A 16,936-nucleotide genomic window follows, 5' to 3' on the forward strand; every position below is an offset into this window, starting at 1 on the left:
TGTTAACGCAGAATCGGCTGTGTAGAATGGGAATGCTAAGTACTAATCAGTGTGTCTTATGCTCCAATATTCAAATGGAAACCTGTGAGCATCTCTATTTCGAATGCCAGTACTCTGCAATTGTTTGGAATAAAATCATAGATTGGCTTGGCTACAATTGGAAATCCTGCAATTAGAATCAGTTAACATCATGGTATAGTAATCTAAAAGGGATTGGTTTGAAGAAAAAACTGAAGAGGATGGCTTTGTCGACTGCTGTCTACCTAATATGGCAGGAGAGAAACCTCAGAATATTTCAGCACAAAGCTAGAGATCCTGAAAAACTTTTTCGAGTAGTGAAGATTACAATTTTTGCAAAAATTTTGAATGACAACATCCCAAATCATGTTAGTGAACATGTAGAGAGTTTATAGTTTATTCAATCTGGGTTTTGTTACCAGGCTTCTTGATGTCAAAATGTGACATTGATGTACTATAATTTTTCATACTTGGTATAATGAATATATTTTTTCATTGACCAAAAAAAAAGTTTTAATATAGGTATTCTCTTTTATAAGTAGTATAGATTAATTATGTTATATTTAGTTTTCTCTAGCTATGTTTTTTTCAAGCATCATAACTTATTGTTTGTTTCTTATACATTTGTAGATAACTATCTTTTTTCACCAAAGAAAATGCAGTAGATTGCAAAAGTTTGGTATGATCTTGCACACCAGTTTCTATCTTCAAATTTCTATTTGTATTGTCATATTAGTTTTAGAAGTAATCACAAATTTAAGTAAATAGCTTCTAGTATTGGCATTATCACCTTAAATTTAAAAAAGTATTTATCCCTAGTGAATGCATTTAAAAAAATTATCCATTATATCAATCTTCTAATTTGCAGTTTGTTCATAGATATATAGATAATCTGGTAATAATTTTATAACTTTTTATTGATTCTTTAAGAGTTGTAAGTTCCTTAATTCTATCCTCATGCATTCTAGAGCTCCAAATGCCAATAGAGTTTATGAAATCACAACTTAACACAAGCTACGGAAAAAAAAAGACAAAATTCCTGCAAAGGTAGCACTATTCATTAGGATAATGTATATCAAGAAAAATTTTGAAATATACCATAAACGCAAGAAATGCTACAAGGATAGATAGAAAAACAACCAAGAAGTAGTATTACAAATAGAAATGATAATGCACTATTTTTAAATTTGATAACCAACCTATTTTGCAGGGAGGAGAATGTATTACACCTCATGCATCTTGCAATTTGTAATGTTATTTTGTATTGACATGGGATTGATTGTTAAACTAATTAAGTTCTTTTCCTTTCATTTATTATTAGGCTATTCAAATTTTATTATCTAGCTATGCTTTTGTTAAATGTTAGATATAACTTATTTGAAGTCCCTTAGGATCTTATTTTGATATCATATCTTAGTTTTTTCACTGCTTATGTATCTCAAATGGTAGTTTTTTTGGCTACCAACCTTATCAATGTTTTTCTTTTTCCTCTTAAGTAGTTTGCCAAATAGAAGTCTCTATTCTTAATTGTATATGGTATCAAGTTTTTTTAATGATAAAAGTATCGGTTTTCTATCCAAGTTAGCATAATTTTTTTTTTCAATTTCTACTGGAGTTCAATGTTGTAACATTTTAAGCTTATTCTTAAGAGTTTTTAATGACATCTTAATTTTTTTTCCTCTTAAGTAGTTTGCCAAATAAAGTCCCTCTTCTTATTACTATTTTTTATTTTAAAGGTTTTAGGGCTAAATAATCTAAGGATGAAGAAAGGGATATGTAAGCTCCTTAATTCGAGAAATGTCGCTTTGTAGTTGTTGAGAAAGCGTTTAATTAGAGACCATGTAGAGGTAAGCTCCTTATTCTCTTTTTTTTTTTAAACTAGTATAATGCACGTGCTTTGCACGTGGACATGTTGTTGTATTTAATATTATATTATTTAATAAATTATATATAAACAATTTACAAAGTTATTTAATTGCACTTTGATTAAAAAAACTTAAGTTATACTATAATTAACACTTATACTATTATTAACATACATTTAATAGTTATTTAAATTAGCTTATTATTATATTATTAAACAATTTATTTAGGAGTATAATTATTAAATAATAATGTAATCATTAGTTTAAGTAACACTATTGATATAATTAAACAATTTTTATTATTAAATATTTATGTTATGGACATAATTTATTACAATATTTCTTAAATAATGGCAGTATTTTTTAACATTATATGACTTTATGTTGTAAATAATATTACGTTGCTCGATAATTAATATCATCTTAGTAATAATAAATTGGATGGTATAAATTAAAAATACTATTATTTAGGAAAATTACTTTATATAAAAATATTGGATCCTTAAAATTTATGAGACATTTACTTTCCAACAAAAAATGAATACTCATAGATTTCATAAATCCAATATTTTTATATAAAGTAACTTTTCTAAATAAAATTATTTTTAATTCATAATGTCCAATTTTTATTACTAAGATGATATTATAATATCAAAAAGGGTGATATTCCATACAATATAAAGAATCAACCCCTATTTATGCTATTATTAATAAGTATAATTATGTACAATATTTTATTAAATAAATAATTTTACTATTTCATTACAATTAATAATTCTTCTATAATGAATTATAATATATTTATTAACTTTATTATCATTATAAATTATTAATATGTTCTAGCGAGTGACCAAATATTTTGGGAAAAATAAGAGAAAATTACGTCTCATAAATTTGATGGATCTTAATATTTTATATAAATTAATTTTCCAAAATAAAAGTATTTTTAATTTATAACGTCCAAATTTTTATTACTAAGTAAGATGATATTAATTATCGAACAAAGTAATATTCTTTGCAACATAAAGAAGTAACTCCTATTTATATTATTATTAATAAATATAATTGTGACGCCCCTGTTTTCACACTTGACTGTAGTTCAAGGTGAACTCAGAGATGTCAAACCTGCCATGCACCTCCACTACGCAATAACATGTTTCACCAATCACAGTAATATCCTCTAGTGGAAACAAATATAAGTGAAGGTACAAAATAGGCAAATAAGGAAAATGGGTGCTATAGACATGATGCAGAATGATATAACTCATAAATAAAATCATGTCCTGGAATACAACTGATATACCTCTGAAATCTGAAATAACATTATATGTCGCAACATGAATAATCTAGAAATCATACTAAGGCGAACTGCCTTAATAATATGAGTACAACTCAAATGACTGGATAAAACTCAATACTAGAGTGGAGTCTCTACAAGTAACATTACGCGACGGTGACTATGCAAGAATCTTGTCATCCTACGACTCTCTGGTGCTCTGAGCCGCCTGTAATTTAAAATAAAATAAAAGGGGAAAATAACAACAAGAACGTCAGAACGTTAGCAAGATTACCTCCATCCGCCCCCGGGGAGGGCTACTAGATGAAGTGGAGGCTCTATCTATTAAGCATAGTCTACCTAGATCATTTTCCCCGCATCCAATGGTGATAATACTTAGAAATCTACAACGCGAGACGTAGTACGTTGAGCGAAATAATCCAAACAAGGAAACCCTCATGTATATATCGTATGTCTCAAATGGTAGATAACAAAGTATTAACACCGAACTAAAGATAAACAATCTAAATGAAAAACCACTATTTAGAAACCCACAACACGAGACTGGTACGTCGAACGAAATAATCCAAACAAGGAAACCCTCATGTATATACCACATGTCTCAAATTGTGATTAACTAAATATTAATCCCGAACTAAGCAATAGAAATACAGCTGGAAAGTACAGCATCATAATAGACATCAGCGTATATATCAATGCATCTCAATCGTCATGAATCTCATTAATGAGTCGAGTTCACTTTTGGTGTCCGCCAAAATACTCAAGCTATCAACAATCGTCAAAATGCAACTCATGTATAAACTGTATATGTCTGGCATATCGACGAACTATCACATATACTAAGCGGTGCTCATTAACGATATCCATCTTGTGTATAAACTGTATATGTCTGGCATATCGACGAACTACCCCATGTAATACTAAGCGGTGCTCATTAACGATATCCATCTCGACATAAATAATAGGTTCACCGACCTCTGCGCACGCTTGTGCGGAAACAATATCATAGGTTCACCGACCTCTGCGCACGCTTGTGCGGAAACAATATCATAGGTTCACCGACCTCTGCGCATAAACATGCGAAAACAATAATATAGGTACATCGCATCATAGTGCGGATCGACAAAAAGGTATCATCGCATCATAGTGCGGATCGACAAATAGATAGCATCGCATCATCATTCGAAAATAATTCAAACGCGCACGCTTGTGCGGAAACAATATCATAGGTTCACCGACCTCTGCGCATAAACATGCGAAAACAATAATATAGGTACATCGCATCATAGTGCGGATCGACAAAAAGGTATCATCGCATCATAGTGCGGATCGACAAATAGATAGCATCGCATCATAGTGCACAAATAGATAGCATCACATCATCATTCGAAAATAATTCAAACAAATAATTCGGATGCACCAATCCGGCTGCCTACGTACCCTCTCTCTCAATGGATCAAGCCTCCCGTAGTTCATCAAAGATACTCATACAAATATATGCAACTCTAATTTACCGTCTATCACAACAAAACTAACACAATATGTCAATAGACCAAATCAGGTCATAATCCCATTGGGATACACACATGCGTATTACAACATACTCATGACTATAAGTGTAACATTGAGCGGCTCAAACTCCGCGAACGAATATCAAAATGGCGCAAACCAAACCAACAAACAGAACGGGAAAAATAGTCGGGATCCCCAACCCCGATCATAAACAATGAACAGTGCATTTATCAAGAACAGTAACTAATGCATATTTCCAGAACAATGAACAGTGCACATTTCCAAAACTCCAATACTATGTATATATACGTATTTTCACTATTCACTGTGCAATTAAAATTCGTGCTCACTGTATAAATAATCATTTGTGTTCACTGTGTAAATACAATCACTTGTGTTCACTGTGTAAATATGTTCACTGTGCGTATATATATATATATTAACATATATATAATTTCTTCTCTAACAGAATTAAATCTTAGGATATTTAATTTATTGTTAACATCAGAATAAATCACTTAATTTACACGTAAATTATCCATGTGATTACTCATACATGATGAGGTCTGTACAAATAACTAACTGAGGCAATATTTCACTTAAATAAATTTATTCAAATAATCACAAACCAAAGTATTTAACTGTTGTTAAAATTACATATCAGTTTACTTGATTATTCCTCTAGAATTCCTTTTAACATGATTTGAATAGGGTTAATAATTTAAAACTAAATAAATTCCAACCCTAATAATTTCACATAATTAATTCCAACAGTGGATTAAAAATTATCCTCAAAAGTCTAATTTATTTTAGCACAACAATTAGATTTAAGCATGATAAAATCTCATTTTAATTTCTCATAATTTCAGCTAAATTATGGGAAGGTTTGGATGTAAGTAATCTTGCCTTAGGGGTTGCTGAAAATTCCCAAACGATCGTTCGTGCAAGATCCCTCCTTGCTGTAGCTTGCTACCCACAATCTCCTCTTCACAATTTGACACAGGGAACACTCCCATGTATCCTCTTCTTCACCAATTGCACAGGAAACACTCCCCTATTTCCTCTTCTTAAATGTCACAGGAACAATTCAAGAGTTGTAGGAAAATTTTGAGGAGAAGAAGAGAGGCTTGTAGAGAGTGTGGAAACTAGTAGAAGTGTTTGGGGTTTATTTCTCTTTGGCAGAGAATTTTCTGGAGGAGATGAGGATGGGTCTCTGTTGAACACAGAGAACAACCCCCGAGATCATTGCTTAATGAATCGAGAAAGAAATAAATGCAATTTCTTTTATTTTTGTAGGTACAAACCAATCCCCTAAATCACGCTAAAGGAGGAGCACATCACCCCACACCGCCGCTTGTTGTGGCACGACGCGGAACATGGCCAGCAAACACGGAAGAAAACGCGGAGGCGGAGGTTGTCGTTGCAGGCGAAGAATAATTAAATCTGCTACATAACACTATATACATATGTGTTCTGTATTTTGGATATAACTTTCTCATACGATCTCGGAATGAGGTGATTTAAGATTTGTTAGAAAGCTATCGAAGAGACCTAAAACTTTGATCTTTTGAATTTTCTCAGTTTCTAATTACATCAGTGTGTAAAATATAAAAATTATTAACTGATCATTTCACCAGAGTATATTTGCACTCGTACATTCACATATATACATTGAACTGATCTCAAATCAATCCTAACATACTCAAATATTAAAACATGATATTTATCACGATAAAACATTACTATTATTATTTATCACAACAAATTCAAATTTTTAGGGTTTTACAATAATTATGTGCACTAATTTATTAAATGAATGACTTTTACTATTTTATATGATTAATAATTATCTATAATAAATTATCATATATTTACAAATTTTGTTATCGTTATAAATTATTAATATATTCTAGTGAATGACCAAATAATTTGAGAAAATAAAGAGGTGCATAGTTAATGAGAGGTTATGGATCATTAGTTTTATAAATAATGGTATAATTGTGAGAGATAAAAAAATTGAGAGGGTAAAAAGGGAAATCAAAAGTTTTGATATGGGTATTCTCTTTTATAAGTAGCATAGATTATGGGCTCAACAAACAAGAACTGGTGCTCTCCTAAATAATAAGGTCTAAGTACATATATATTTGCAAGAAAATTCCAACTTTGCCATTCGCCCCAAGCAGTATTAGTCTAGATGTTACAATGACGGTATTAATATTTTAAGGAGATATTATGGTGTAAACAGACAAGAGCTAGTGTTCTCCTAAATAATAAGGGGCTAAGTACATAGATATTTGCAAGAAAAGTCCATTTTTGCCCTTCGCCCAAGCAGTATTATTTGCTAAAGAACTGTTTAGCAGTTGGCAAGAGATTAGGGAGTGAGGTGGCTAATTTTCCAAGCCAAAAAACAATGTCATTTTATAGTGAACAATCCAACAATAACAATCTTTAAATAAGCACATTGGACAAGTTCCCCATTGCCCCTTTCCACAATTAATTTAATGAAAGCTTAAGCTACGTTTAATTGAAATTTTGAATTTTGCAGGCTTCATGTAATTTTATTATCAAAGTAGAAGGCATATCAAGATTTTTTATTAGTGAGTATTGAGATTAATGAGAAGAAGAAAATAATAAAATATGATTCAACTATTAAAATTTGTGGATTACCAATTACTATTTGCCATTTGTGTGAACAGTGACAACTTTAAATGTAATATTATATATCTTTGGCCTTCAAAGTTATGAAAGAGTTGTATTCTTTACACATTATTTTTTACCTTTATCTTTAAACATGTAGGCAAATTGTGTATAGAGGGCTTTAATCAATGAACAAAGGAAAGTTATAAACTTTCAATAAAAAAGTTTGAGAGTTTGGCCGCAAGCCTCCTAGTGTTGTATTTCTTTCCAATCTCTTTTCCACATTTCACCTAATTTACTTTTGTATTCATACGCTTAACCTTAATTGAACTTTGTTTTCATGTCAATGTGTCTTTCCTACTGACTACCGTTCTCCCTTTAGTATCGAGCCTAATCCTTGACATAAGCTTAAAAGTGATATCACTGTTTTAAAAAGCCTCCGCCTAATCCGTCCAGACATACGCCTAGGTATAGGCGGTACCTAGACCACCTAACTAATGTCTTACGCCTGGGCGGTACCTAGACTGCCCATCTAGATTTTGGGAGTGTTTAGGGGAGCATTGTCTATTTACACGGACTGCAACCTTCAGGTTTTGATCGTGATTTTCTGTGTTGCAGCTTCCACGTCCTCCAACTTCCTTCAAACTCATTTAACCTCCAAATATGAACACCTCCACTATCTTATCCGACCTTCAGCAAAATCTCCTCGACCAACACTTAAATGAAGAAATCAATCCGCCAAAACATCAGTCCAACACCTAAATTTTCTATAACATCGACATTTACTATCAATTTTTGTAATTAAAAAATAAAAAAATTTCCTAAGCTCTAGGCGTCAGGTCTAATGCCTAGACCTCCTAGCGCTTTCTATAACCTTTTTAGTTATTATTTTGGCTATTTAGTAGTTAAGTATGCATGGTTCTAAGATTGCTATCTATTGTTTTGGTAAATTTATATGAATTTAATATATTTTTTTATCAATTATTATAATTAAATAATTTAAAAAATAGTCAAAAGGTGGCGCCTAGGTGTTTAAGCACAAGGCGCTATCTCAAACGCCTAGTCCGCCTAGCGCCTTCCATAACATTAGAGTGATATCACCTATCCAGATTTAGCCCAAGCATCCATAGAACATCACAAATGAGCCACTTCCGTCTATACTCTAGATAAGATTCAAGCACCCAGGGCCGGCCCCGAGGTTTGGGTTGCCCTAGTCCAATCCAATTTTGATTGCCCCTTATATTAAAAATTTGGTACGAACAATTATCCCCGTTTTGAAAGTTTTTTTTAAACAATTGTGTGCCTCTGGGAAATGAATTATGGGAAGAAATTATGAGCTCTTTTAGTATGAGCTCTTTTAACAGCAGAGCAAAAACGTTAAAACTTTCTCCGAAGCGACAAAGAGTCTACCATAAAGAGAAAAAAGGTACATTTGGTAAAGCATCACTACTCCAAGCATAAGATAAAGCTAAAGTGGTAACATTAACACATTTCACAAAGGCTAAATGACACTTATATACCAGGAATTATCCCCGTTTTAGAACTTAGATACTATGAGTTCTTTTTGTGTGGCAAATAAACACCACAAGTTGTTCAAACTTGGCAGTTACTATCCTCAGGATCATGTAAACGTCAAAAATTTTAACTGAATGTTCCCTTGTGATTAAATTTATAACTTTCTAACCATTTATATTTGTTGAACTTATCACTCAACACATCCCAACTCTACTTTAAAGTAGAATTTAATTAAGTTTAAAAAAAGGAATTTTGTATAGATTCAAAAACAAATTTAAGTGTCTTTCCTTCCAAATAAATCCCTTCCAATTTTCTCAATCAAAGAACCAATCCTTATTCTTCTCCTTTTACTCAGAGTGGTCAAGCTCCCTTTTATAACCGAGCAGTCAGAAATCGAGCAGGAAACTAACCTCAGGGAGCCACTTCTCGTTCTCGGCATCCGCAAGCACAATAGAACCCAATCCTCATTCTCGGCCTCCAAATCAAGAACGAGGTCAAAGTTTGAAATCGGATTATAACCTACTAAACTTACCAAACACTTGCAGGACTATAATCCAAGTGGTATTACAATCCACAATTTCAAGTGGTATTACAATCTATAATTTCCAAACACGCTCTTAGCCTCTTCCGCATTCTACTCCTTCATTTTACCTTCTCCTATTTTCTCTTAATCAATATCCCCCGAACATAATGCTTGGTCACATAAAATATCTAACTGAATTAGGTCACAAAACGATGGAAATAAATATAAAACTAGTTCTAATTGCACGTTGCCACATACATACATATATTAATATTAATAATAATAAAAAAGAAACAAAAAAGGGGAAATTGAATCCTAGGCTTAATAATAATAAGGTAGGGCAGACATCTTTGGGTCCCCAGTTCGTGCCGGTAAAGCTAAGCAATCACCTCGATCGGATCCCAATTCCCTCACACAAAACACCCTCCACCAATTTTCTTTTTTGCAAATCAAATCGATGATAGTAAATAAACATGAATTAGGAGGGGGAAAATACAAAAATTCAATAGAAATTGATTCTCAAGATTTTTTTCTTCTTCGTCACCTGATCGCTTGCGAGAGTTCCAGAGGGTCGCATGGGGTGGATGAGGCGGCGGCACTGCCTCCGACTCCGGCGAGGTCCCATGGGAGTATGTATGCCACCGGCTAGTTGCCCCCCGGCCCTGGGTTGCCCCAGCCCAGGGGCTTGGTGAGCTTACCCCAGGGCCGGCCCTGCAAGCACCATATCTGTTTTAGTTGAACCATTAATGATTCTCTTACATTTATCTGTTTCTGATTCTACAAAATGAATTTGCCTCAATTTTTAACATCGACGACAATGCCAGTTTGTGGTCTCTCTTCAACCAATCCATCTACAATTGGATGCATCCCAAGGGCATTTTGTTCACTGATAAATGATGGAGTTGAATGCTATATGCCCAAGGACTTAGGAGATCGGCTTAATAAGCTTTGTTAGTATGCACAAAGAAAACTGATAAAGAAACTAAGCTTGATATTTCTATAAATGAAATCTTAGAAAGCCATAACATTAAGAACTAAGTTCATTACGGGCCAGAAACAACCTTTCTCTAATCATGCCTCAAAGAAGAATGTAAGAGTAAGTCTCTCTGAAGTTTAGAAGGTGCACATAATTCCCAACATCGTAACTGACATAATTAATTGTCATTCAAAGAAGAAGGATTGGTTGCGTAGTCTGCCAAACCATCTGGGAATCAAAACCGTTAAAGAATGCACACAATACGCTAGCATGTATCTCTCAATATAAAACACTTTACGTGTTCGATAAATAGCTTATTTTGGCCTATAAGCCACCAATAAATAAACTAGGTACCCTAGCATATTTTTGGTGGCTTATAAGTCACAAGGTTGACTGAGTAAAAGACCAATATACCCCTCATCATTTCAAAAAAATTCATGCCCCATCTATTGCTTTCCAACTCCATCAAATACTTCTCTATCATTTTGACAACAATAATGACTTATAAGTCACTCATTTGCCAAACACTCTACTGTTGGAAATGGATTATAATCCAGTAAATTTACTGAATAGTTTGGCTTCTAATCCACTAAGATTATAATTCATTTGTGGATTATAAGCCAAGTAGATTATAATCCAAAGTTACCAAGCATGCTTTAAGAAATTCTTGCAAACAAAAGTCATTTACAATATATGTTCTTCCACAAGTCAAAAGAAATTATTGGACAAACACCCATGAGATTCACCCTCAAACTATCAACGCCGGTACTCATAAGATAAGTGAACACAAAACTTCAAAGTATCCACCACTTCTATGTGCATATACATACATGAATATATGTGAATGAACACAATACCCATTATAGAAAGAGAACTACAGATTGAGTTATAACGTGCATGGAAATATCATGCCTTCAACTAAAAGGATCATTAAAAATGTTTATCAATCAAGGAAGCAGTGATATGTAGTAGTGACTTGGAGAATCGTAGCTTCATAACATGTGCGACACAATTTTAAGAACCCTTCATATGCCTTCTACTGACCAAACACCTACTGCACACCATATCTGAATGGGTTAATCACGGATAGACCCCCTGTAGTCTATTTGTGCAAATAGACCCCCTGAACTTTTTTGACACTTAAAAGAGTCAATTTAAGGAGGCTGATAAACCACCTTTAGCTCTTTTGGTAAGGATAGACCCCTAATTGTTTCTTTTTTTATAATCTTAAGAGTTAGAAAAAGTTTGATGAGGGGGTCTATCCGCACTTGTGTAAATAGTAAAGGGGTACTTTCCGCACAAATAGAACCATAGGGGGACCATCTGCAATTGGGCAATAGTATAGGGGTTACATTTGCAATTAAACCTATCTAAATATAAATAGAGACTGTGGATTAAGGTATGTGCATTATGGGAATATTTCAACAAAGGTCAGTAACGTTATTTGTCGATCAAAAGTAGAGCAATGGCATGTAATAAGTTGGAGGATTCATACCTAAATAACGACAAGATAAAAGGTAGAGCGGTGGCATGTAATAACTTGGAAAATTCATAGCTTAATAACGGCAAGATAACTTTAAGAACCCTCATGTGCCGTCTAATGATCATAAAGCATGGCTTGATTACTAGCATCAAACGCATAAAGGGGGCTTCTGAGATTTGCAGTTGCCTCCAAAAATTCAGCATCAACTTAGACATAAGAAAGACCTACATATGATTGAATTTGAGGCTTGTGCCTAAATTCTACACTATTAGCTAATGAGATTGGAACTGAAGCCAACTACTCGGACGCCATATTCGTTAAGAATCCCCAACCATAACGTTAATAAATAAATATTCAGATTAATTATTTTGGCATCATGGGCTCAGAAGATCTCTTGTGTGCATTACCATCAATGAGTGGTATCCCCAACATGTGCATCTTAACCAACTTCAAGGCTTCTGGATCCATTGTGCCAAGAAAATATCAAATGTGAAAAGTTATAATTGTGCTATGGCGTATAACATCAGTACCATTAAATCAGTTATCAGATCAATATAAGAGCTATAACATGTCAATTAAGATACAAAGCAACAATCCAATTAAACATACATAAGCATTGTGAATATCTTGTTTAAAACATCAACTGAAAGAACTTCCACATGTACCGCATCGTAAAGGAAAAAGTCACACAAATTAACTTAATAGTAACAAGATCAACTGCGTCATTACATACCTCTAATTCCTCAGAGCTGCATTGTTGTGCGCAGCGGAAATTTCGGCAGCACCTCCGGTGCGCAAGGTGCACAACAAGCGATTAGATCATAAGAATTCATGTCTCACCAAGGAAACAAGAATCTGAAGCGGATATCTCAACAAAGCGAGATATCGGTTCTTCCTCTCATCAGTTCTAGAACTGACCTGTCGAGGGATCCTACAAGCTATTACAAATCACGGCAAGAACACAAATTTTACGTGGTTCGGCAAATAGCCTACGTCCACGGGGCAAGGAGGGGAGATCTACTATTAGAGGGAGAGATACAATCACTCAATCTAAATCCTCTCACAAACTCTCAGATCCCTCACACAAATACTCTCTCAAAGGGATGCACAAAAACCCTCACAAAGTTGGTGGCTTCTCTGTCAAAGTCAGTGGCTTCTCTGTCAAAGTCAGTGGCTTCTCTGTGATTTTCCAACTGCAGCTGCAAAAGGCTCCGTGCACAAAGCCCTCTTCACTGTAGCCGCACGAACCCTTGTCTGCACAAACGCACCCTGCAGCCGCCAGAAACTAGACCTCCTTCGCACACGAATCAGCCGCCTCTTGTACGAACAAATCCCTGCACAATTAACCTAGGGAATCACGGCTATTTATAAGCTATGCTGCAGAATCCGGGTGGGCCAGCACTTCACATGCAAAGTAACAGAATCGAAGTCGGTTGCCTGCAACACTATTTTTGGGCCTTCTCTTCATGGGCCTGTATCCGTTCACAATTCTCCATCTCGGTGAAGTTTTCTCAAAACTAAGCCGACACCAACCACACCAAATACCTCACTTGTTGCGTCCAGTACGCCATGGAAACGGACTCATGACAATGGATTCCATGCACAACAAGTCGAGACCCAAACGGGAGTGCGAACACTTAACCAAACGTCGGTATCTACTCACCAAATCGGTCTCACCCCCATCAAAATCAACTAATCCAAACCGGCTGTATCTGAAAGACTGCATACGTATCCTCTTGCCCAAGGAATCAAGCCGAACGTAGTTCACCCAAATGGCCGCGAACGACCTCAATCAAATAGAAGAGTTCGCAACCCTTCTCCAATATTACGATCAAGTCTACGGCTGATAGTACCTCCAATGGCCCCAAACTGAAACAATTCAAACATCTCCACCTGAGATGAACCAATGGCCATATCTAGACTACATCTATCAGCTGTACTCGAATCAAAACGTAACTCATCATCTGTACCAAAATCCAAATGATTCCTAAGTTGTGTCACCTCAGCTGGAATCCTAACCAATGCAGAATGATATGGAGTATGTGGGAAAATCCCCACCCAATGTGGAGTAGCATCACTCTCCACCCGTTGCGATGTCCTAATGATCTGATCACCACTCTCCACCTGCCGAGAGTCAAACGTGACATACCTGCTCAGAACAAAGTCAGAAACCAATACCTGATAATCAAACACGTCTCTGAATCCCAAATGTGCTATCGGATCAAATCTCGCATCCACGATGTGACCAAGTGCTGGGTAGCCAAACATCCGACGCAACCCAAAATCTGAAGCAACTTCACCAGATCCTATATCTCTACATGTAGCAGTCGGTAACCTATACATAAGATGACCCAAATATGTCGTAGCCTACACACCAATGCCAATGCTCGACATCAAATGCCGATCATCCTCCAGAAAGGAATAGGTCCCCAAATCTGTCATCTCGCCTCGTCGCCTCAAAGTTTCCACACCAATGAAGTGTCTCTTATTGCCGTGAGCTCGGCACAAATGCAAGAAAGAACCCCTACCATAATCAGAACGTCGGGTTACCTTTCTACTAACACACTTCCTCCATCTGTTGTGGGCTTCTAGGACTTCACACCAATGGGACTTGATTGCAACCCACCAATGCCTAGAGCAATCCCCAACTGCAGAAACCACATACCTATTACCTCCCAATGATGCTCCATTGGAAGGCTCCCGAATGCCTGAATGAACACCCCTCAGAAGACCCCTCGAATGATGGATAGATGTGCCAAACTCCACCTCGGTCTTCTCGCTCATACCAATGGGTTCACAGGACTTCAAACTGCAGGTCATAGCACTCCTCAACAACCTATGCACGGCATTACCAATCAAATAACCCAGCATCAAATAACGCCACAGTCTAGCCGAATCTGATAAAGTCGTCATCTCCCTATCAACCGTCGTGCTTCCGAGAAAATAATACAAATTGCTCCTACCTTCAAACGTGCATCCACCAAGGTCACTTTATAGCCAGATGCCACCAAAGCTCCTAGTGAAATGATGTTCTTCGACAACTGTGGAACGAACCTCACTTCATCCAACTCCTGAATCACTCCGTCATACATCCGAATACGAACAGTACCAATACCACCAATAGAGCATGTATGTCCATTACCCATGAGCACAACATCCTCTCTTTCCAACTTCTAAAAGCTGGAGAACCAATCCCTCCTGGGGCAAACATGGTATGAAGCACCTGAATCCAACATCCACTCTGTAGAGTTGGCAACACAAACTGACGGTAGTACAGACAAAGAATAGCCTGAAGAATCTGAATCTGAATTGTTGCCACTAGTCTTAACAACATTCATCTCTGAAACTTGTACAGCTTTCCCCTTATTCTTCTCGGCTCGATCTAACTTTGGGCATTCAGCTTTCCAATGTCCATCCTCTTTACAAAAGGCACACTGATTCCTACGAATCCCACGATGTGCACATCTAGACTGCGACCTTCTGCTTCGGTTTGAACCACGACCATGAACTACTAATGCATCTCCCGATGCCTTCTCGGAGGACTCATCAACACTCTTCCTCAACTCATAATTCACCAACGCTGAGGTCACCTCCTTATAACTAACAGTAGTTCTTCCATTAATTATAGTTAGGACAAAAGTACTATAATCATCCTCGGGCAACGAACACAAAAGTAGCATCGCCTTGTCTTCATCCTCAACTATGATATCCACATTGGCCATGTATGAAAGTAGCTTCGTGAAGTTGTTAACATGCTCCCTTATGGAAACTCCCCTCTTCATCTTGAACTGGTAAAACCTATTCTTCAAGTGAAGCCGATTCTCAATGCTCTTAGTAAGATACTTTTCATTGAGTGTTTCCCACATCTTCTTCGCCGACGTCTCTTTCATCACATCATAAATAAGATTCGGCATCAAGCATGATCGATTAACTCCACACGCCCTACTATTCATCTTCTTCCAAACCATAGCTTCCATCTCGGCAGGTTTCTCTTGTAACTCAAGAGTCTCCTCCAAATTCTGAGCGTCCAAGGCATCCATCACCTGACACCTCCATAATCCAAAGTTAATCTTGCCGTCGAACTTTAGAACATCAATCTTCATGTTATTGATGCTCAAACTATGTATCGTCTTTGTAAGAGATGATCCCGATGTGCTTGTTTCACCCATGTTGTCGATCTAATCTTCAAATAGGAATCCTTCAGTTTCACCCATGTTGTCGATCTAATCTTCAAATAGGAATCCTTCAGCGAATCCTTCAAACAAGCTCCCAAATCCAACCCGGAGCTCTGATATAATCTTCAAATAGGAATCCTTCAGCGAATCCTTCAAACAAGCTCCCAAATCCAACCCGGAGCTCTGATATCAATTGTGCGCAGCGGAAATTTCGGCAGCACCTCCGGTGCGCAAGGTGTACAACAAGAGATTAGATCGTAAGAATTCCTGTCTCACTAAGGAAACAAGAATCTAAAGCGGATATCTCAACAAAGTGAGATATCGGTTCTTCCTCTCATCAGTTCTAGGACTGACCTGTCGAGGGATCCTACAAGCTATTACAAATCATGGCAAGAACACAAATTTTACGTGGTTCGGCAAATAGCCTACGTCCAGGGACAAGGAGGGGGAGATCTACTATTAGAGGGAGAGATACAACTAGGGTTTACAATCACTCAATCTAAACCCTCTCACAAACTCTCAGATCCCTCACACAAATACTCTCTCAAAGGGATGCACAAAAACCCTCACAAAGTCGGCTGCTTCTCTGTCAAAGTCAGCGGCTTCTCTGTGATTTTCCAACTGCAGCTGCAAAAGGCTCCGTGCACAAAGCCCTCTTCACCGTAGTCGCACGAACCCTTGTCTGCACAAACGCACCCTGCAGCCGCCAGAAACTAGACCTCCTTCGCACACGAATCAGCCGCCTCTTGTACGAACAAATCCTTGCACAATTAACCTAGGGAATCACGGCTATTTATAAGCTATGCTGCAGAATATGGGTGGGCCAGCACTTCACATGCAAAGTAACGGAATCGAAGCTGGTTGCCTGCAACACTATTTGTGGGCCCTCTCTTCTTGGGCCTGTATCCGTTCACATGCATGACATGGTTACTGAA

This window comes from Asparagus officinalis, chromosome 2 (assembly GCF_001876935.1).
Source record: "Asparagus officinalis chromosome 2, Aspof.V1, whole genome shotgun sequence".
Classification (NCBI taxonomy): domain Eukaryota; kingdom Viridiplantae; phylum Streptophyta; class Magnoliopsida; order Asparagales; family Asparagaceae; genus Asparagus; species Asparagus officinalis.